This window comes from Petromyzon marinus, unplaced genomic scaffold, assembly GCF_048934315.1.
Source record: "Petromyzon marinus isolate PM22_M1 ecotype Great Lakes invasive population unplaced genomic scaffold, UKy_Petmar_22M1.pri1.0 PM_G_Scaffold_2, whole genome shotgun sequence".
NCBI lineage: Eukaryota > Metazoa > Chordata > Hyperoartia > Petromyzontiformes > Petromyzontidae > Petromyzon > Petromyzon marinus.
In genome coordinates this window covers 7983048-8006195 of record NW_027422761.1, presented here as the reverse complement: position 1 = coordinate 8006195, position 23148 = coordinate 7983048, and positions in this window count along the sequence as shown.

Sequence of the window (23148 nt, the reverse complement as noted above, 5' to 3'; positions counted from 1 at the left end):
AAGTCTAAGTTGCTGAAAAAAGCCTAATTAATAAGCCTAAGTTGCTAAAATAAGCCTATTTAATGAGGCTATTTAATAAGTCTATTTAATAAGCCTATTTAATGAGCCTATTTAATAAGCCTATTTAATACGCCTATTTAATAAGCCTATTTATTAAGCCTATTTAATGAGCTTATTTAATAAGCCCATTTAATAAGCCTATTTATTGAGCCTATTTAATAAGCCTATTTAATACGCCTATTTAATGAACCTATTTAATAAGTATTTAATGAGCCTGTTTAATAAGTCTATTTAATAAGCCTTTTTAATAAGCCTATTTAATAAGTCTATTTAATAAGCCTATTTAATAAGTATATAATGAGCCTATTTAATAAGCCTATTTATTGAGCCTATTTAATAAGCCTAATTATTGAGCCTATTTAATAAGCCTATTTATTGAGCCTATTTAATGAGCCTATTTATTGAGCCTATTTAATAAGCCTATTTAATGAGTCTATTTAATAAGCCTATTTAATGAGCCTATTTAATACGCCTATTTAATAAGCCTATTTATTAAGCCTATTTAATGAGCCTATTTAATAAGCCCATTTAATAAGCCTATTTATTGAGCCTATTTAATAAGCCTATTTAATACTCCTATTTAATAAACCTATTTAATAAGTATTTAATGAGCCTGTTTAATAAGTCTATTTAATAAGCCTTTTTAATAAGCCTATTTAATAAGTCTATTTAATAAGCCTATTTAATAAGTCTATTTAATGAGTCTATTTAATAAGCCTATTTAATAAGTATTTAATGAGCCTATTTAATAAGCCTATTTATTGAGCCTATTTAATAAGCCTATTTATTGAGCCTATTTAATAAGCCTATTTATTGAGCCTATTTAATAAGCCTATTTATTGAGCCTATTTAATAGGCCTATTTATTGAGCCTATTTAATAAGCCTATTTAATAAGTCTATTTAATACGCATATTTAATAAGCCTATTTAATAAGCCTATTTAATAAGCCTATTTAATACACCTATTTATTGAGCCTATTTAATAAGTCTATTTAATAAGCCTATTTAATAAGCCTATTTAATAAGTATTTAATGAGCCTATTTAATAAGTCTATTTAATAAGCCTATTTAATAGGCCTATTTAATAAGTCTAAGTTGCTGAAATAAGCCTATTTAATAATGCTATTTAATAAGTTTATTTAATAAGCCTATTTAATAAGCCTATTTAATAAGCCTATTTAATAAGCCTATTTAATAAGCCTATTTAAACCTAAGTTGCTGAATAAGCCTTTTTAATAAGTCTAAGTTGCTGAAATAAGGCTATTTAATAAGCCTAAGTTGCTGAAATAAGCCTATTTAATAAGCCTAAGTTGCTGAAATAAGGCTATTTAATGAGGCTATTTAATGAGTCTATTTAATGAGCCTATTTAATAAGCCTGTTTAATAAGCCTATTTAATAAGTCTAATTAATTAATCTATTTAATAAGCCTATTTAATATGTATTTAATGAGCCTATTTAATCAGTCTATTTAATAAGCCTATTTAATAGGCCTATTTAATAAGTCTAAGTTGCTGAAATAAGCCTATTTAATAAGCCTAAGTTGCTGAAATAAGGCTATTTAATGAGTCTATTTAATGAGCCTATTTAATAAGCCTGTTTAATAAGCCTATTTAATAAGACTAATTAATAAATCTATTTAATAAGCCTATTTAATATGTATTTAATGAGCCTATTTAATCAGTCTATTTAATAAGCCTATTTAATAGGCCTATTTAATAAGTCTAAGTTGCTGAAATAAGCCTATTTAATAAGCCTAAGTTGCTGAATAAGCCTATTTAATAAGCCTAAGTTGCTGAATAAGCCTATTTCATAAGCCTAAGTTGCTGAAATAAGTATTTTTAATAAGTCTAAGTTGCTAAAATAAGCCTATTTAATAAGCCTAACATGCTGAAATAAGCCTATTAAATAAGGCTATTTAATAAGCCTAAGTTGCTGAAATAAGCCTATTTAATAAGCCTAAGTTGCTGAAATAAGCCTATTTAATAAACCTAAGTTGCTGAAATAAGCCTATTTAATAAGCCTAAGTTGCTGTAATAAGGCTATTTAATAAGTCTAAGTTGCTGAAAAAAGCCTAATTAATAAGCCTAAGTTGCAAAATAAGCCTATTTAATGAGGCTATTTAATAAGTCTATTTAATAAGCCTATTTAATAAGCCTATTTAATAAGTCTATTTAATAAGCCTATTTAATAAGTCTATTTAATGAGTCTATTTAATAAGCCTATTTAATAAGTATTTAATGAGCCTATTTAATAAGCCTATTTATTGAGCCTATTTAATAAGCCTATTTATTGAGCCTATTTAATAAGCCTATTTATTGAGCCTATTTAATAAGCCTATTTATTGAGCCTATTTAATAAGCCTATTTATTGAGCTTATTTAATAAGCCTATTTAATAAGTCTATTTAATACGCATTTTTAATAAGCCTATTTAATAAGCCTATTTAATAAGCCTATTTAATAAGCCTATTTAATACACCTATTTATCGAGCCTATTTAATAAGTCTATTTAATAAGCCTATTTAATAAGCCTATTTAATAAGTATTTAATGAGCCTATTTAATAAGTCTATTTAATAAGCCTATTTAATAGGCCTATTTAATAAGTCTAAGTTGCTGAAATAAGCCTATTTAATAATCCTAATGTTGCTGAAATAAGCCTATTTAATAAGGCTATTTAATAAGCCTATTTAATAAGCCTATTTAATAAGCCTATTTAAGCCTAAGTTGCTGAATAAGCCTTTTTAATAAGTCTAAGTTGCTGAAATAAGGCTATTTAATAAGCCTAAGTTGCTGAAATAAGCCTATTTAATAAGCCTAAGTTGCTGAAATAAGGCTATTTAATGAGGCTATTTAATGAGTCTATTTAATGAGCCTATTTAATAAGCCTGTTTAATAAGCCTATTTAATAAGTCTAATTAATAAATCTATTTAATAAGCCTATTTAATATGTATTTAATGAGCCTATTTAATCAGTCTATTTAATAAGCCTATTTAATAGGCCTATTTAATAAGCCTATTTAATAAGCCTATTTAATAAGCCTATTTAAGCCTAAGTTGCTGAATAAGCCTTTTTAATAAGTCTTAAGTTGATGAAATAAGGCTATTTAATAAGCCTAAGTTGCTGAAATAAGCCTATTTAATAAGCCTAAGTTGCTGAAATAAGGCTATTTAATGAGGCTATTTAATGAGTCTATTTAATGAGCCTATTTAATAAGCCTGTTTAATAAGCCTATTTAATAAGTCTAATTAATAAATCTATTTAATAAGCCTATTTAATATGTATTTAATGAGCCTATTTAATCAGTCTATTTAATAAGCCTATTTAATAGGCCTATTTAATAAGTCTAAGTTGCTGAAATAAGCCTATTTAATAAGCCTAAGTTGCTGAATAAGCCTATTTCATAAGCCTAAGTTGCTGAAATAAGTATTTTTAATAAGTCCAAGTTGCTGAAATAAGCCTATTTAATAAGCCTAACATGCTGAAATAAGCCTATTAAATAAGGCTATTTAATAAGCCTAAGTTGCTGAATAAGCCTATTTAATAAGCCTAAGTTTCTGAAATAAGCCTATTTAATAAGCCAAAGTTGCTGAAATAAACCTATTTAATAAGCTTAAGTTGCTGTAATAAGGCTATTTAATAAGTATAAGTTGCTGAAAAAAGCCTAATTAATAAGCCTACGTTGCTAAAATAAGCCTATTTAATAAGCCTAAGTTTCTGAACTAAGCCTATTTAAAAAGGTATATTTAATAAGTCTACGTTGCTGAAATAAACCTATTTAAAAATGCTATTTAATAAGCCTAAGTTGCTGAAATAAACCTGTTTTATAAGTTTATTTAATAAGCATAAGTTGCTGAAATAAGCCTATTTAATAAGCCTAAGTTGCTGAATAAGCCTATTTCATAAGCCTAAGTTGCTGAAATAAGCCCTTTTAATATGTCTAAGTTGCTGAAATAAGCCTATTTAATAATCCTAAGTTGATGAAATAAGCCTATTTAATAAGGCTATTTAATAAGCATAAGCTGCTGAAATAAGCCTATTTAATAAGCCTAAGTTGCTGAAATAAGCATATTTAATATGGCTATTTAATAAGTCTAAGTTGCTGAAATAAACCTATTTAATAAGCCTAAGTTGCAGAAATAAGCCTATTTAATAAGCCTAAGTTGCTGTAATAAGGCTATTTAATAAGTCTAAGTTGCTGAAAAAAGCCTAATTAATAAGCCTAAGTTGCTAAAATAAGCCTATTTAATGAGGCTATTTAATAAGTCTATTTAATAAGCCTATTTAATAAGCCTATTTAATAAGCCTATTTAATATGCCTATTTAATAAGCCTATTTATTAAGCCTATTTAATGAGCTTATTTAATAAGCCCATTTAATAAGCCTATTTATTGAGCCTATTTAATAAGCCTATTTAATACGCCTATTTAATAAACCTATTTAATAAGTATTTAATGAGCCTGTTTAATAAGTCTATTTAATAAGCCTTTTTAATAAGCCTATTTAATAAGTCTATTTAATAAGCCTATTTAATAAGTCTATTTAATAAGTCTATTTAATAAGCCTATTTAATAAGTATTTAATGAGCCTATTTAATAAGCCTATTTATTGAGCCTATTTAATAAGCCTATTTATTGAGCCTATATAATAATCCTATTTATTGAGCCTATTTAATAAGCCTATTTATTGAGCCTATTTAATAAGCCTATTTAATAAGTCTATTTAATACGCATATTTAATAAGCCTATTTAATAAGCCTATTTAATAAGCCTATTTAATAAGCCTATTTAATACGCCTATTTATTGAGCCTATTTAATAAGTCTATTTAATAAGCCTATTTAATAAGCTTATTTAATAAGTATTTAATGAGCCTATTTAATAAGTCTATTTAATAAGCCTATTTAATATGCCTATTTAATAAGTCTAAGTTGCTGAAATAAGCCTATTTAATAATCCTAATGTTGCTGAAATAAGCCTATTTAATAAGGCTATTTAATAAGCAGCTGAAATAAGCCTATTTAATAAGCCTAAGTTGCTGAAATAAGCATATTTAATATGGCTATTTAATAAGCCTAAGTTGCTAAAATAAGCCTATTTAATGAGGCTATTTAATAAGTTTATTTAATAAGCCTATTTAATAAGCCTATTTAATAAGCCTATTTAATAAGCCTATTTAAGCCTAAGATGCTGAATAAGCCTATTTAATAAGTCTAAGTTGCTGAAATAAGGCTATTTAATAAGTCTAAGTTGCTGAAATAAGCCTATTTAATAAGCCTAAGTTGCTAAAATAAGCCTATTTATTGAGGCTATTTAATAAGTCTATTTAATGAGCCTATTTAATAAGCCTATTTAATAAGCCTATTTAATAAGTCTAATTAATAAATCTATTTAATAAGCCTATTTAATATGTATTTAATGAGCCTATTTAATAAGTCTATTTAATAAGCCTATTTATTAGGCCTATTTAATAAGTCTAAGTTGCTGAAATAAGCCTATTTAATAAGCCTAAGTTGCTGAATAAGCCTATTTCATAAGCCTAAGTTGCTGAAATAAGTCTTTTTAATAAGTCTAAGTTGCTGAAATAAGCCTATTTAATAAGCCTAAGTTGCTGAAATAAGCCTATTTAATAAGGCTATTTAATAAGCCTAAGTTGCTGAATAAGCCTATTTAATAAGCCTAAGTTTCTGAAATAAGCCTATTTAATAAGCCTAAGTTGCTGAAATAAGCCTATTTAATAAGCTTAAGTTGCTGTAATAAGGCTATTTAATAAGTCTAAGTTGCTGAAAAAAGCCTAATTAATAAGCCTAAGTTGCTAAAATAAGCCTATTTAATGAGGCTATTTAATAAGTCTATTTAATAAGCCTATTTAATAAGCCTATTTAATAAGCCTATTTAATAAGCATATTTAATACATCTATTTAATAAGTCTATTTAATAAGCCTTTTCATAAGTATATAATGAGCCTATTTAATAAGCCTATTTATTGAGCCTATTTAATAAGCCTAATTATTGAGCCTATTTAATAAGCCTATTTATTGAGCCTATTTAATGAGCCTATTTATTGAGCCTATTTAATAAAACTATTTAATGAGTCTATTTAATAAGCCTATTTAATAAGCCTATTTAATACGCCTATTTAATAAGCCTATTTATTAAGCCTATTAAAAGAGCCTATTTAATAAGCCCATTTGATAAGCCTATTTATTGCGCCTATTTAATAAGCCTATTTAATACGCCTATTTAATAAGTATTTAATGTGCCTGTTTAATAAGTCTATTTAATAAGCCTTTTTAATAAGCCTATTTAATAAGTCTATTTAATAAGCCTATTTAATAAGTCTATTTAATATGCATATTTAATAAGCCTATTTAATAAGCCTATTTAATAAGCCTATTTAATATGCCTATTTATTGAGCCTATTTAATCAGTCTATTTAATAAGCCTATTTAATAAGCTAATTAATAAGTATTTAATGAGCCTATTTAATAAGTCTATTTAATAAGCCTATTTAATAGGCCTATTGAATAAGTCTAAGTTGCTGAAATAAGCCTATTTAATAATCCTAAGTTGCTGAAATAAGCCTATTTAATAAGGCTATTTAATAAGCATAAGCTGCTGAAATAAGCCTATTTAATAAGCCTAAGTTGCTGAAATAAGCATATTTAATATGGCTATTTAATAAGTCTAAGTTGCTGAAATAAACCTATTTAATAAGCCTAAGTTGCTAAAATAAGCCTATTTAATGAGGCTATTTAATAAGTTTATTTAATAAGCCTATTTAATAAGCCTATTTAATAAGCCTATTTAATAAGCCTATTTAAGCCTAAGTTGCTGAATAATCCTATTTAATAAGTCTAAGTTGCTGAAATAAGGCTATTTAATAAGCCTAAGTTGCTGAAACAAGCCTATTTAATAAGCCTAAGTTGCTGAAATAAGCCTATTTAATAAGCCTAAGTTGCTGAATAAGTCTATTTAATAAGCCTGAGTTGCTGAAATAAGCCTATTTAATAAGGCTATTTAATAAGTCTAAGTTGCTGAAATAAACCTATTTAATAAGCACAAGTTGCTAAACTAAGCCTATTTAATGAGGCTATTTAATAAGTCTATTTAATAAGCCTATTTAATAAGCCTATTTAATAAGCCTATTTAATAAGCATATTTAATACGCCTATTTAATAAACCTATTTAATAAGTATTTAATGAGCCTATGTATTAAGTCTATTTAATACGCCTTTTTAATAAGCCTATTTAATAAGTCTATTTAATAAGTCTATTTAATAAGCCTACTTAATAAGTATTTAATGAGTCTATTTAATAAGCCTATTTAATAAGCCTATTTAATAAGCCTATTTAATAAGCCTATCTAATAAGCCTTATTATTGAGCCTATTTAATAAGTCTATTTAATAAACCTATTTAATACGCCTATTTAATAAGTATTTAATGAGCCTATTTAATAAGTCTATTTAATAAGCCTATTTAATAGGCCTATTTAATAAGTCTAAGTTGCTGAAATAAGCCTATGTAATAAGCCTAAGTTGCTGAAATAAGCCTATTTAATAAGGCTATTTAATGAGCATGAGTTGCTGAAATAAGCCTATTTAATAAGCATAAGTTGCTGAAATAAGCCTATTTAATAAGGCTATTTAATAAGTCTAAGTTGCTGAAATAAACCTATTTAATAAGCCTAAGTTGCTAAAATAAGCCTATTTAATGAGGCTATTTAATAAGTCTATTTAATAAGCCTATTTAATAAACCTATTTAATAAGCCTATTTAATAAGCCTATTTAATACGCCTATTTAATAAACCTATTTAATACACCTATTTAATAAACGTATTTAATAAGTATTTGATGAGCCTATTTAATAAGTCTATTTAATAAGCCTTTTTAATAAGCCTATTTAATAAGTCTATTTAATTAGCCTATTTAATTAGTCTATTTAATAAGCCTATTTAATAAGCCTATTTAATAAGCCTATTTATTGAGCCTATTTAATAAGCCTATTTATTGAGCCTATTTAATAAGCCTATTTATTGAGCCTATTTCATACGCCTATTTAATAAGCCTATTTAATAAGCCTATTTAATAAGCCTATTTAATACGCCTATTTAATAAACCTATTTAGTAATTATTTAATGAGCCTATGTATTAAGTCTATTTAATAAGCCTTTTTAATAAGCCTATTTAATAAGTCTATTTAATAAGCCTATTTAAAAGGTCTATTTAATAAGTCTATTTAATAAGCCTACTTAATATGCCTATTTATTGAGCCTATTTAATAAGCCTATTTAATAAGTCTATTTAATACGCATATTTAATAAGCCTATTTAATAAGCCTATTTAATAAGCCTATTTAATAAGCCTATTTAATATGCCTATTTATTGAGCCTATTTAATAAGTCTATTTAATAAGCCTATTTAATAAGCTTATTTAATAAGTATTTAATGAGCCTATTTAATAAGTCTATTTAATAAGCCTATTTAATAGGCCTATTTAATAAGTCTAAGTTGCTGAAATAAGCCTATTTAATAATCCTAATGTTGCTGAAATAAGCCTATTTAATAAGGCTATTTAATAAGCAGCTGAAATAAGCCTATTTAATAAGCCTAAGTTGCTGAAATAAGCATATTTAATATGGCTATTTAATAAGCCTAAGTTGCTAAAATAAGCCTATTTAATGAGGCTATTTAATAAGTTTATTTAATAAGCCTATTTAATAAGCCTATTTAATAAGCCTATTTAATAAGCCTATTTAAGCCTAAGATGCTGAATAAGCCTATTTAATAAGTCTAAGTTGCTGAAATAAGGCTATTTAATAAGTCTAAGTTGCTGAAATAAGCCTATTTAATAAGCCTAAGTTGCTAAAATAAGCCTATTTATTGAGGCTATTTAATAAGTCTATTTAATGAGCCTATTTAATAAGCCTATTTAATAAGCCTATTTAATAAGTCTAATTAATAAATCTATTTAATAAGCCTATTTAATATGTATTTAATGAGCCTATTTAATAAGTCTATTTAATAAGCCTATTTATTAGGCCTATTTAATAAGTCTAAGTTGCTGAAATAAGCCTATTTAATAAGCCTAAGTTGCTGAATAAGCCTATTTCATAAGCCTAAGTTGCTGAAATAAGTCTTTTTAATAAGTCTAAGTTGCTGAAATAAGCCTATTTAATAAGCCTAAGTTGCTGAAATAAGCCTATTTAATAAGGCTATTTAATAAGCCTAAGTTGCTGAATAAGCCTATTTAATAAGCCTAAGTTTCTGAAATAAGCCTATTTAATAAGCCTAAGTTGCTGAAATAAGCCTATTTAATAAGCTTAAGTTGCTGTAATAAGGCTATTTAATAAGTCTAAGTTGCTGAAAAAAGCCTAATTAATAAGCCTAAGTTGCTAAAATAAGCCTATTTAATGAGGCTATTTAATAAGTCTATTTAATAAGCCTATTTAATAAGCCTATTTAATAAGCCTATTTAATAAGCATATTTAATACATCTATTTAATAAGTCTATTTAATAAGCCTTTTCATAAGTATATAATGAGCCTATTTAATAAGCCTATTTATTGAGCCTATTTAATAAGCCTAATTATTGAGCCTATTTAATAAGCCTATTTATTGAGCCTATTTAATGAGCCTATTTATTGAGCCTATTTAATAAAACTATTTAATGAGTCTATTTAATAAGCCTATTTAATAAGCCTATTTAATACGCCTATTTAATAAGCCTATTTATTAAGCCTATTAAAAGAGCCTATTTAATAAGCCCATTTGATAAGCCTATTTATTGCGCCTATTTAATAAGCCTATTTAATACGCCTATTTAATAAGTATTTAATGTGCCTGTTTAATAAGTCTATTTAATAAGCCTTTTTAATAAGCCTATTTAATAAGTCTATTTAATAAGCCTATTTAATAAGTCTATTTAATATGCATATTTAATAAGCCTATTTAATAAGCCTATTTAATAAGCCTATTTAATATGCCTATTTATTGAGCCTATTTAATCAGTCTATTTAATAAGCCTATTTAATAAGCTAATTAATAAGTATTTAATGAGCCTATTTAATAAGTCTATTTAATAAGCCTATTTAATAGGCCTATTGAATAAGTCTAAGTTGCTGAAATAAGCCTATTTAATAATCCTAAGTTGCTGAAATAAGCCTATTTAATAAGGCTATTTAATAAGCATAAGCTGCTGAAATAAGCCTATTTAATAAGCCTAAGTTGCTGAAATAAGCATATTTAATATGGCTATTTAATAAGTCTAAGTTGCTGAAATAAACCTATTTAATAAGCCTAAGTTGCTAAAATAAGCCTATTTAATGAGGCTATTTAATAAGTTTATTTAATAAGCCTATTTAATAAGCCTATTTAATAAGCCTATTTAATAAGCCTATTTAAGCCTAAGTTGCTGAATAATCCTATTTAATAAGTCTAAGTTGCTGAAATAAGGCTATTTAATAAGCCTAAGTTGCTGAAACAAGCCTATTTAATAAGCCTAAGTTGCTGAAATAAGCCTATTTAATAAGCCTAAGTTGCTGAATAAGTCTATTTAATAAGCCTGAGTTGCTGAAATAAGCCTATTTAATAAGGCTATTTAATAAGTCTAAGTTGCTGAAATAAACCTATTTAATAAGCACAAGTTGCTAAACTAAGCCTATTTAATGAGGCTATTTAATAAGTCTATTTAATAAACCTATTTAATACGCCTATTTAATAAGTATTTAATGAGCCTATTTAATAAGTCTATTTAATAAGCCTATTTAATAGGCCTATTTAATAAGTCTAAGTTGCTGAAATAAGCCTATGTAATAAGCCTAAGTTGCTGAAATAAGCCTATTTAATAAGGCTATTTAATGAGCATGAGTTGCTGAAATAAGCCTATTTAATAAGCATAAGTTGCTGAAATAAGCCTATTTAATAAGGCTATTTAATAAGTCTAAGTTGCTGAAATAAACCTATTTAATAAGCCTAAGTTGCTAAAATAAGCCTATTTAATGAGGCTATTTAATAAGTCTATTTAATAAGCCTATTTAATAAACCTATTTAATAAGCCTATTTAATAAGCCTATTTAATACGCCTATTTAATAAACCTATTTAATACACCTATTTAATAAACGTATTTAATAAGTATTTGATGAGCCTATTTAATAAGTCTATTTAATAAGCCTTTTTAATAAGCCTATTTAATAAGTCTATTTAATTAGCCTATTTAATTAGTCTATTTAATAAGCCTATTTAATAAGCCTATTTAATAAGCCTATTTATTGAGCCTATTTAATAAGCCTATTTATTGAGCCTATTTAATAAGCCTATTTATTGAGCCTATTTCATACGCCTATTTAATAAGCCTATTTAATAAGCCTATTTAATAAGCCTATTTAATACGCCTATTTAATAAACCTATTTAGTAATTATTTAATGAGCCTATGTATTAAGTCTATTTAATAAGCCTTTTTAATAAGCCTATTTAATAAGTCTATTTAATAAGCCTATTTAAAAGGTCTATTTAATAAGTCTATTTAATAAGCCTACTTAATATGCCTATTTATTGAGCCTATTTAATAAGCCTATTTAATAAGTCTATTTAATACGCATATTTAATAAGCCTATTTAATAAGCCTATTTAATAAGCCTATTTAATAAGCCTATTTAATATGCCTATTTAATAAGCCTATTTAATATGCCTATTTATTGAGCCTATTTAATAAGTCTATTTAATAAGCCTATTTAATAAGCTTATTTAATAAGTATTTAATGAGCCTATTTAATAAGTCTATTTAATAAGCCTATTTAATAGGCCTATTTAATAAGTCTAAGTTGCTGAAATAAGCCTATTTAATAATCCTAATGTTGCTGAAATAAGCCTATTTAATAAGGCTATTTAATAAGCATAAGCTGCTGAAATAAGCCTATTTAATAAGCCTAAGTTGCTGAAATAAGCATATTTAATATGGCTATTTAATAAGCCTAAGTTGCTAAAATAAGCCTATTTAATGAGGCTATTTAATAAGTTTATTTAATAAGCCTATTTAATAAGCCTATTTAATAAGCCTATTTAATAAGCCTATTTAAGCCTAAGTTGCTGAATAAGCCTATTTAATAAGTCTAAGTTGCTGAAATAAGGCTATTTAATAAGTCTAAGTTGCTGAAATAAGCCTATTTAATAAGCCTAAGTTGCTAAAATAAGCCTATTTAATGAGGCTATTTAATAAGTCTATTTAATGAGCCTATTTAATAAGCCTATTTAATAAGCCTATTTAATAAGTCTAATTAATAAATCTATTTAATAAGCCTATTTAATACGTATTTAATGAGCCTATTTAATAAGTCTATTTAATAAGCCTATTTATTAGGCCTATTTAATAAGTCTAAGTTGCTGAAATAAGCCTATTTAATAAGCCTAAGTTGCTGAATAAGCCTATTCATAAGCCTAAGTTGCTGAAATAAGTCTTTTTAATAAGTCTAAGTTGCTGAAATAAGCCTATTTAATAAGCCTAAGTTGCTGAAATAAGCCTATTTAATAAGGCTATTTAATAAGCCTAAGTTGCTGAATAAGCCTATTTAATAAGCCTAAGTTTCTGAAATAAGCCTATTTAATAAGCCTAAGTTGCTGAAATAAGCCTATTTAATAAGCTTAAGTTGCTGTAATAAGGCTATTTAATAAGTCTAAGTTGCTGAAAAAAGCATAATTAATAAGCCTAAGTTGCTAAAATAAGCCTATTTAATGAGGCTATTTAATAAGTCTATTTAATAAGCCTATTTAATAAGCCTATTTAATAAGCCTATTTAATAAGCATATTTAATACATCTATTTAATAAGTCTATTTAATAAGCCTTTTCATAAGTATATAATGAGCCTATTTAATAAGCCTATAATTGAGCCTATTTAATAAGCCTAATTATTGAGCCTATTTAATAAGCCTATTTATTGAGCCTATTTAATGAGCCTATTTATTGAGCCTATTTAATAAAACTATTTAATGAGTCTATTTAATAAGCCTATTTAATAAGCCTATTTAATACGCCTATTTAATAAGCCTATTTATTAAGCCTATTAAAAGAGCCTATTTAATAAGCCCATTTGATAAGCCTATTTATTGCGCCTATTTAATAAGCCTATTTAATACGCCTATTTAATAAGTATTTAATGAGCCTGTTTAATAAGTCTATTTAATAAGCCTTTTTAATAAGCCTATTTAATAAGTCTATTTAATAAGCCTATTTAATAAGTCTATTTAATACGCATATTTAATAAGCCTATTTAATAAGCCTATTTAATAAGCCTATTTAATATGCCTATTTATTGAGCCTATTTAATCAGTCTATTTAATAAGCCTATTTAATAAGCCTAATTAATAAGTATTTAATGAGCCTATTTAATAAGTCTATTTAATAAGCCTATTTAATAGGCCTATTGAATAAGTCTAAGTTGCTGAAATAAGCCTATTTAATAATCCTAAGTTGCTGAAATAAGCCTATTTAATAAGGCTATTTAATAAGCATAAGCAGCTGAAATAAGCCTATTTAATAAGCCTAAGTTGCTGAAATAAGCATATTTAATATGGCTATTTAATAAGTCTAAGTTGCTGAAATAAACCTATTTAATAAGCCTAAGTTGCTAAAATAAGCCTATTTAATGAGGCTATTTAATAAGTTTATTTAATAAGCCTATTTAATAAGCCTATTTAATAAGCCTATTTAATAAGCCTATTTAAGCCTAAGTTGCTGAATAATCCTATTTAATAAGTCTAAGTTGCTGAAATAAGGCTATTTAATAAGCCTAAGTTGCTGAAACAAGCCTATTTAATAAGCCTAAGTTGCTGAAATAAGCCTATTTAATAAGCCTAAGTTGCTGAATAAGTCTATTTAATAAGCCTGAGTTGCTGAAATAAGCCTATTTAATAAGGCTATTTAATAAGTCTAAGTTGCTGAAATAAACCTATTTAATAAGCACAAGTTGCTAAACTAAGCCTATTTAATGAGGCTATTTAATAAGTCTATTTAATAAGCCTATTTAATAAGCCTATTTAATAAGCCTATTTAATAAGCATATTTAATACGCCTATTTAATAAACCTATTTAATAAGTATTTAATGAGCCTATGTATTAAGTCTATTTAATACGCCTTTTTAATAAGCCTATTTAATAAGTCTATTTAATAAGTCTATTTAATAAGCCTACTTAATAAGTATTTAATGAGTCTATTTAATACGCCTATTTAATAAGCCTATTTAATAAGCCTATTTAATAAGCCTATCTAATAAGCCTTATTATTGAGCCTATTTAATAAGTCTATTTAATAAACCTATTTAATACGCCTATTTAATAAGTATTTAATGAGCCTATTTAATAAGTCTATTTAATAAGCCTATTTAATAGGCCTATTTAATAAGTCTAAGTTGCTGAAATAAGCCTATGTAATAAGCCTAAGTTGCTGAAATAAGCCTATTTAATAAGGCTATTTAATGAGCATGAGTTGCTGAAATAAGCCTATTTAATAAGCATAAGTTGCTGAAATAAACCTATTTAATAAGGCTATTTAATAAGTCTAAGTTGCTGAAATAAACCTATTTAATAAGCCTAAGTTGCTAAAATAAGCCTATTTAATGAGGCTATTTAATAAGTCTATTTAATAAGCCTATTTAATAAACCTATTTAATAAGCCTATTTAATAAGCCTATTTAATACGCCTATTTAATAAACCTATTTAATACACCTATTTAATAAACCTATTTAATAAGTATTTGATGAGCCTATTTAATAAGTCTATTTAATAAGCCTTTTTAATAAGCCTATTTAATAAGTCTATTTAATTAGCCTATTTAATTAGTCTATTTAATAAGCCTATTTAATAAGCCTATTTAATAAGCCTATTTATTGAGCCTATTTAATAAGCCTATTTATTGAGCCTATTTAATAAGCCTATTTATTGAGCCTATTTCATACACCTATTTAATAAGCCTATTTAATAAGCCTATTTAATAAGCCTATTTAATACGCCTATTTAATAAACCTATTTAGTAATTATTTAATGAGCCTATGTATTAAGTCTATTTAATAAGCCTTTTTAATAAGCCTATTTAATAAGTCTATTTAATAAGCCTATTTAAAAGGTCTATTTAATAAGTCTATTTAATAAGCCTACTTAATATGCCTATTTATTGAGCCTATTTAATAAGCCTATTTAATAAGTCTATTTAATACGCATATTTAATAAGCCTATTTAATAAGCCTATTTAATAAGCCTATTTAATAAGCCTATTTAATATGCCTATTTATTGAGCCTATTTAATAAGTCTATTTAATAAGCCTATTTAATAAGCTTATTTAATAAGTATTTAATGAGCCTATTTAATAAGTCTATTTAATAAGCCTATTTAATAGGCCTATTTAATAAGTCTAAGTTGCTGAAATAAGCCTATTTAATAATCCTAATGTTGCTGAAATAAGCCTATTTAATAAGGCTATTTAATAAGCATAAGCTGCTGAAATAAGCCTATTTAATAAGCCTAAGTTGCTGAAATAAGCATATTTAATATGGCTATTTAATAAGCCTAAGTTGCTAAAATAAGCCTATTTAATGAGGCTATTTAATAAGTTTATTTAATAAGCCTATTTAATAAGCCTATTTAATAAGCCTATTTAATAAGCCTATTTAAGCCTAAGTTGCTGAATAAGCCTATTTAATAAGTCTAAGTTGCTGAAATAAGGCTATTTAATAAGTCTAAGTTGCTGAAATAAGCCTATTTAATAAGCCTAAGTTGCTAAAATAAGCCTATTTAATGAGGCTATTTAATAAGTCTATTTAATGAGCCTATTTAATAAGCCTATTTAATAAGCCTATTTAATAAGTCTAATTAATAAATCTATTTAATAAGCCTATTTAATACGTATTTAATGAGCCTATTTAATAAGTCTATTTAATAAGCCTATTTATTAGGCCTATTTAATAAGTCTAAGTTGCTGAAATAAGCCTATTTAATAAGCCTAAGTTGCTGAATAAGCCTATTCATAAGCCTAAGTTGCTGAAATAAGTCTTTTTAATAAGTCTAAGTTGCTGAAATAAGCCTATTTAATAAGCCTAAGTTGCTGAAATAAGCCTATTTAATAAGGCTATTTAATAAGCCTAAGTTGCTGAATAAGCCTATTTAATAAGCCTAAGTTTCTGAAATAAGCCTATTTAATAAGCCTAAGTTGCTGAAATAAGCCTATTTAATAAGCTTAAGTTGCTGTAATAAGGCTATTTAATAAGTCTAAGTTGCTGAAAAAAGCATAATTAATAAGCCTAAGTTGCTAAAATAAGCCTATTTAATGAGGCTATTTAATAAGTCTATTTAATAAGCCTATTTAATAAGCCTATTTAATAAGCCTATTTAATAAGCATATTTAATACATCTATTTAATAAGTCTATTTAATAAGCCTTTTCATAAGTATATAATGAGCCTATTTAATAAGCCTATTATTGAGCCTATTTAATAAGCCTAATTATTGAGCCTATTTAATAAGCCTATTTATTGAGCCTATTTAATGAGCCTATTTATTGAGCCTATTTAATAAAACTATTTAATGAGTCTATTTAATAAGCCTATTTAATAAGCCTATTTAATACGCCTATTTAATAAGCCTATTTATTAAGCCTATTAAAAGAGCCTATTTAATAAGCCCATTTGATAAGCCTATTTATTGCGCCTATTTAATAAGCCTATTTAATACGCCTATTTAATAAGTATTTAATGAGCCTGTTTAATAAGTCTATTTAATAAGCCTTTTTAATAAGCCTATTTAATAAGTCTATTTAATAAGCCTATTTAATAAGTCTATTTAATACGCATATTTAATAAGCCTATTTAATAAGCCTATTTAATAAGCCTATTTAATATGCCTATTTATTGAGCCTATTTAATCAGTCTATTTAATAAGCCTATTTAATAAGCCTAATTAATAAGTATTTAATGAGCCTATTTAATAAGTCTATTTAATAAGCCTATTTAATAGGCCTATTGAATAAGTCTAAGTTGCTGAAATAAGCCTATTTAATAATCCTAAGTTGCTGAAATAAGCCTATTTAATAAGGCTATTTAATAAGCATAAGCTGCTGAAATAAGCCTATTTAATAAGCCTAAGTTGCTGAAATAAGCATATTTAATATGGCTATTTAATAAGTCTAAGTTGCTGAAATAAACGTATTTAATAAGCCTAAGTTGCTAAAATAAGCCTATTTAATGAGGCTATTTAATAAGTTTATTTAATAAGCCTATTTAATAAGCCTATTTAATAAGCCTATTTAAGCCTAAGTTGCTGAATAATCCTATTTAATAAGTCTAAGTTGCTGAAATAAGGCTATTTAATAAGCCTAAGTTGCTGAAACAAGCCTATTTAATAAGCCTAAGTTGCTGAAATAAGCCTATTTAATAAGCCTAAGTTGCTGAATAAGTCTATTTAATAAGCCTGAGTTGCTGAAATAAGCCTATTTAATAAGGCTATTTAATAAGTCTAAGTTGCTGAAATAAACCTATTTAATAAGCACAAGTTGCTAAAATAAGCCTATTTAATGAGGCTATTTAATAAGTCTATTTAATAAGCCTATTTAATAAGCCTATTTAATAAGCCTATTTAATAAGCATATTTAATACGCCTATTTAATAAACCTATTTAATAAGTATTTAATGAGCCTATGTATTAAGTCTATTTAATACGCCTTTTTAATAAGCCTATTTAATAAGTCTATTTAATAAGTCTATTTAATAAGCCTACTTAATAAGTATTTAATGAGCCTATTTAATAAGCCTATTTAATAAGCCTATTTAATAAGCCTATTTAATAAGCCTATCTAATAAGCCTTATTATTGAGCCTATTTAATAAGTCTATTTAATAAACCTATTTAATACGCCTATTTAATAAGTATTTAATGAGCCTATTTAATAAGTCTATTTAATAAGCCTATTTAATAGGCCTATTTAATAAGTCTAAGTTGCTGAAATAAGCCTATGTAATAAGCCTAAGTTGCTGAAATAAGCCTATTTAATAAGGCTATTTAATGAGCATGAGTTGCTGAAATAAGCCTATTTAATAAGCATAAGTTGCTGAAATAAGCCTATTTAATAAGGCTATTTAATAAGTCTAAGTTGCTGAAATAAACCTATTTAATAAGCCTAAGTTGCTAAAATAAGCCTATTTAATGAGGCTATTTAATAAGTCTATTTAATAAGCCTACTTAATAAGTATTTAATGAGCCTATTTAATAAGCCTATTTAATAAGCCTATTTAATAAGCCTATTTAATAAGCCTATCTAATAAGCCTTATTATTGAGCCTATTTAATAAGTCTATTTAATAAACCTATTTAATACGCCTATTTAATAAGTATTTAATGAGCCTATTTAATAAGTCTATTTAATAAGCCTATTTAATAGGCCTATTTAATAAGTCTAAGTTGCTGAAATAAGCCTATGTAATAAGCCTAAGTTGCTGAAATAAGCCTATTTAATAAGGCTATTTAATGAGCATGAGTTGCTGAAATAAGCCTATTTAATAAGCATAAGTTGCTGAAATAAGCCTATTTAATAAGGCTATTTAATAAGTCTAAGTTGCTGAAATAAACCTATTTAATAAGCCTAAGTTGCTGAAATAAGCCTATTTAATAACGCTATTTAATAAGTCTAAGTTGCTGAAATAAACCTATTTAATAAGCCTAAGTTGCTAAAATAAGCCTATTTAATGAGGCTATTTAATAAGTCTTTTTAATAAGCCTATTTAATAAACCTATTTAATAAGCCTATTTAATAAGCCTATTTAATACGCCTATTTAATAAACCTATTTAATACACCTATTTAATAAACCTATTTAATAAGTATTTGATGAGCCTATTTAATAAATCTATTTAATAAGCCTTTTTAATAAGCCTATTTAATAAGTCTATTTAATTAGCCTATTTATTGAGCCTATTTAATAAGCCTATTTAATAAGCCTATTTAATAAGCCTATTTATTGAGCCTATTTAATAAGCCTATTTATTGAGCCTATTTAATAAGCCTATTTAATACGTCTTTTTAATAAGCCTGTTTAATAAGCCTATTTAATAAATATTTAATGAGCCTATTTAATAAGTCTATTTAATAAGCCTATTTAATAGGCCTATTTAATAAGTCTAAGTTGCTGAAATAAGCCTATTTAATCAGCCTATTTAATACGCCTATTTAATAAGTCTAAGTTGCTGAAATAAGCCTTTTTAATCAGCGTAAGTTGCTGAAATAAGCCTATTTAATGAGGCTATTTAATAAGTTTATTTAATAAGCCTATTTAATAAGCCTATTTAATAAGCCTATTTAAGCCTAAGTTGCTGAATAATCCTATTTAATAAGTCTAAGTTGCTGAAATAAGGCTATTTAATAAGCCTAAGTTGCTGAAACAAGCCTATTTAATAAGCCTAAGTTGCTGAAATAAGCCTATTTAATCAGCCTAAGTTGCTGAATAAGTCTATTTAATAAGCCTGAGTTGCTGAAATAAGCCTATTTAATAAGGCTATTTAATAAGTCTAAGTTGCTGAAATAAACCTATTTAATAAGCACAAGTTGCTAAAATAAGCCTATTTAATGAGGCTATTTAATAAGTCTATTTAATAAGCCTATTTAATAAGCCTATTTAATAAGCCTATTTAATAAGCATATTTAATACGCCTATTTAATAAACCTATTTAATAAGTATTTAATGAGCCTATGTATTAAGTCTATTTAATACGCCTTTTTAATAAGCCTATTTAATAAGTCTATTTAATAAGTCTATTTAATAAGCCTACTTAATAAGTATTTAATGAGCCTATTTAATAAGCCTATTTAATAAGCCTATTTAATAAGCCTATTTAATAAGCCTATCTAATAAGCCTTATTATTGAGCCTATTTAATAAGTCTATTTAATAAACCTATTTAATACGCCTATTTAATAAGTATTTAATGAGCCTATTTAATAAGTCTATTTAATAAGCCTATTTAATAGGCCTATTTAATAAGTCTAAGTTGCTGAAATAAGCCTATGTAATAAGCCTAAGTTGCTGAAATAAGCCTATTTAATAAGGCTATTTAATGAGCATGAGTTGCTGAAATAAGCCTATTTAATAAGCATAAGTTGCTGAAATAAGCCTATTTAATAAGGCTATTTAATAAGTCTAAGTTGCTGAAATAAACCTATTTAATAAGCCTAAGTTGCTAAAATAAGCCTATTTAATGAGGCTATTTAATAAGTCTATTTAATAAGCCTACTTAATAAGTATTTAATGAGCCTATTTAATAAGCCTATTTAATAAGCCTATTTAATAAGCCTATTTAATAAGCCTATCTAATAAGCCTTATTATTGAGCCTATTTAATAAGTCTATTTAATAAACCTATTTAATACGCCTATTTAATAAGTATTTAATGAGCCTATTTAATAAGTCTATTTAATAAGCCTATTTAATAGGCCTATTTAATAAGTCTAAGTTGCTGAAATAAGCCTATGTAATAAGCCTAAGTTGCTGAAATAAGCCTATTTAATAAGGCTATTTAATGAGCATGAGTTGCTGAAATAAGCCTATTTAATAAGCATAAGTTGCTGAAATAAGCCTATTTAATAAGGCTATTTAATAAGTCTAAGTTGCTGAAATAAACCTATTTAATAAGCCTAAGTTGCTGAAATAAGCCTATTTAATAACGCTATTTAATAAGTCTAAGTTGCTGAAATAAACCTATTTAATAAGCCTAAGTTGCTAAAATAAGCCTATTTAATGAGGCTATTTAATAAGTCTTTTTAATAAGCCTATTTAATAAACCTATTTAATAAGCCTATTTAATAAGCCTATTTAATACGCCTATTTAATAAACCTATTTAATACACCTATTTAATAAACCTATTTAATAAGTATTTGATGAGCCTATTTAATAAATCTATTTAATAAGCCTTTTTAATAAGCCTATTTAATAAGTCTATTTAATTAGCCTATTTAATTAGTCTATTTAATAAGCCTATTTAATAAGCCTATTTAATAAGCCTATTTATTGAGCCTATTTAATAAGCCTATTTATTGAGCCTATTTAATAAGCCTATTTATTGAGCCTATTTCATACACCTATTTAATAAGCCTATTTAATAAGCCTATTTAATAAGCCTATTTAATACGCCTATTTAATAAACCTATTTAGTAATTATTTAATGAGCCTATGTATTAAGTCTATTTAATAAGCCTTTTTAATAAGCCTATTTAATAAGTCTATTTAATAAGCCTATTTAATAAGTCTATTTAATAAGTCTATTTAATAAGCCTACTTAATAAGTATTTAATGAGCCTATTTAATAAGCCTATTTATTGAGCCTATTTAATAAGCCTATTTATTGAGCCTATTTAATAAGCCTATTTATTGAGCCTATTTAATAAGCCTATTTATTGAGCCTATTTAATAAGCCTATTTATTGAGCCTATTTAATAAGCCTATTTAATAAGCTTATTTAATAAGCCTATTTAATAAGCCTATTTAATAACCCTATTTAATAACCCTATTTAATAAGCCTATCTAATAAGCCTATTTATTGAGCCTATTTAATAAGTCTATTTAATAAGCCTATTTAATACGCCTATTTAATAAGTATTTAATGAGCCGATTTAATAAGTCTATTTAATAAGCCTATTTAATAGGCCTATTTAATAAGTCTAAGTTGCTGAAATAAGCATATTTAATACGCCTAAGTTGCTGAAATAAGCCTATTTAATAAGCCTAAGTTGCTGAAATAAGCCTATTTAATAAGGCTATTTAATAAGTCTAAGTTGCTGAAATAAACCTATTTAATAAGCCTAAGTTGCTATAATAAGCCTATTTAATGAGGCGATTTAATAAGTCTATTTAATAAGCCTATTTAATAAACCTATTTAATAAGTCTATTTAATAAGCCTATTTAATGAGTCTATTTAATACGTCTATTTAATAAGCCTATTTGATAAGTATTTAATGAGCCTATTTAATAAGCCTATTTATTGAGCCTATTTAATAAGCCTATTTATTGAGCCTATTTAATAAGCCTATTTATTGAGCCTATTTAATAAGCCTATTTATTGAGCCTATTTAATAAGCCTATTTAATAAGCTTATTTAATAAGCCTATTTAATAAGCCTATTTAATAAGCCTATTTAATAAGCCTATTTAATAAGCCTATCTAATAAGCCTATTTATTGAGCCTATTTAATAAGTCTATTTAATAAGCCTATTTAATACGCCTATTTAATAAGTATTTAATGAGCCTATTTAATAAGTCTATTTAATAAGCCTATTTAATAGGCCTATTTAATAAGTCTAAGTTGCTGAAATAAGCCTATTTAATAAGCCTGAGTTGCTGAAATAAGCCTATTTAATAAGCCTAAGTTGCTAAAATAAGCCTATTTAATGAGGCTATTTAATACGTCTATTTAATCAGCTTATTTAATAAACCTATTTAATAAGCCTATTAAAATGGGTCTATATAATAAGTCTATTTAATAAGCCTTTTTAATAAGTATTTAATGAACCTATTTAATAAGCCTATTTATTGAGCCTATTTAATAAGCCTATTTATTGAGCCTATTTAATAAGGCTATTTATTGAGCCTATTTAATAAGCCTATTTATTGAGCCTATTTAATAAGCCTATTTAATAAGCCTATTTAATAAGCCTATTTAATAAGCCTATTTAATAAGCCTATTTAATAAGCCTATTTTATAAGTATTTAATGAGCCTATTTAATAAGCCTATTTAATAGGGCTATTTAATAAGTCTAAGTTGCTGAAATAAACCTATTTAATAAGCCTAAGTTGCTAAAATAAGCCTTTTTAATAATTTAATAAGCATAAGTTGCTGAAATAAGCCTATTTAATAAGCCTAAGTTGCTGAAATAAGCCTATTTAGTAAGGCTATTTAATAAGTCTAAGTTGCTGAAATAAACCTATTTAATAAGCCTAAGTTGCTAAAATAAGCCTATTTAATGAGGCTATTTAATAAGTCTATTTAATAAGCCTATTTAATACGCCTATTTAATAAACCTATTTAATAAGTATTTAATGAGCCTTTTTAATAAGCCTATT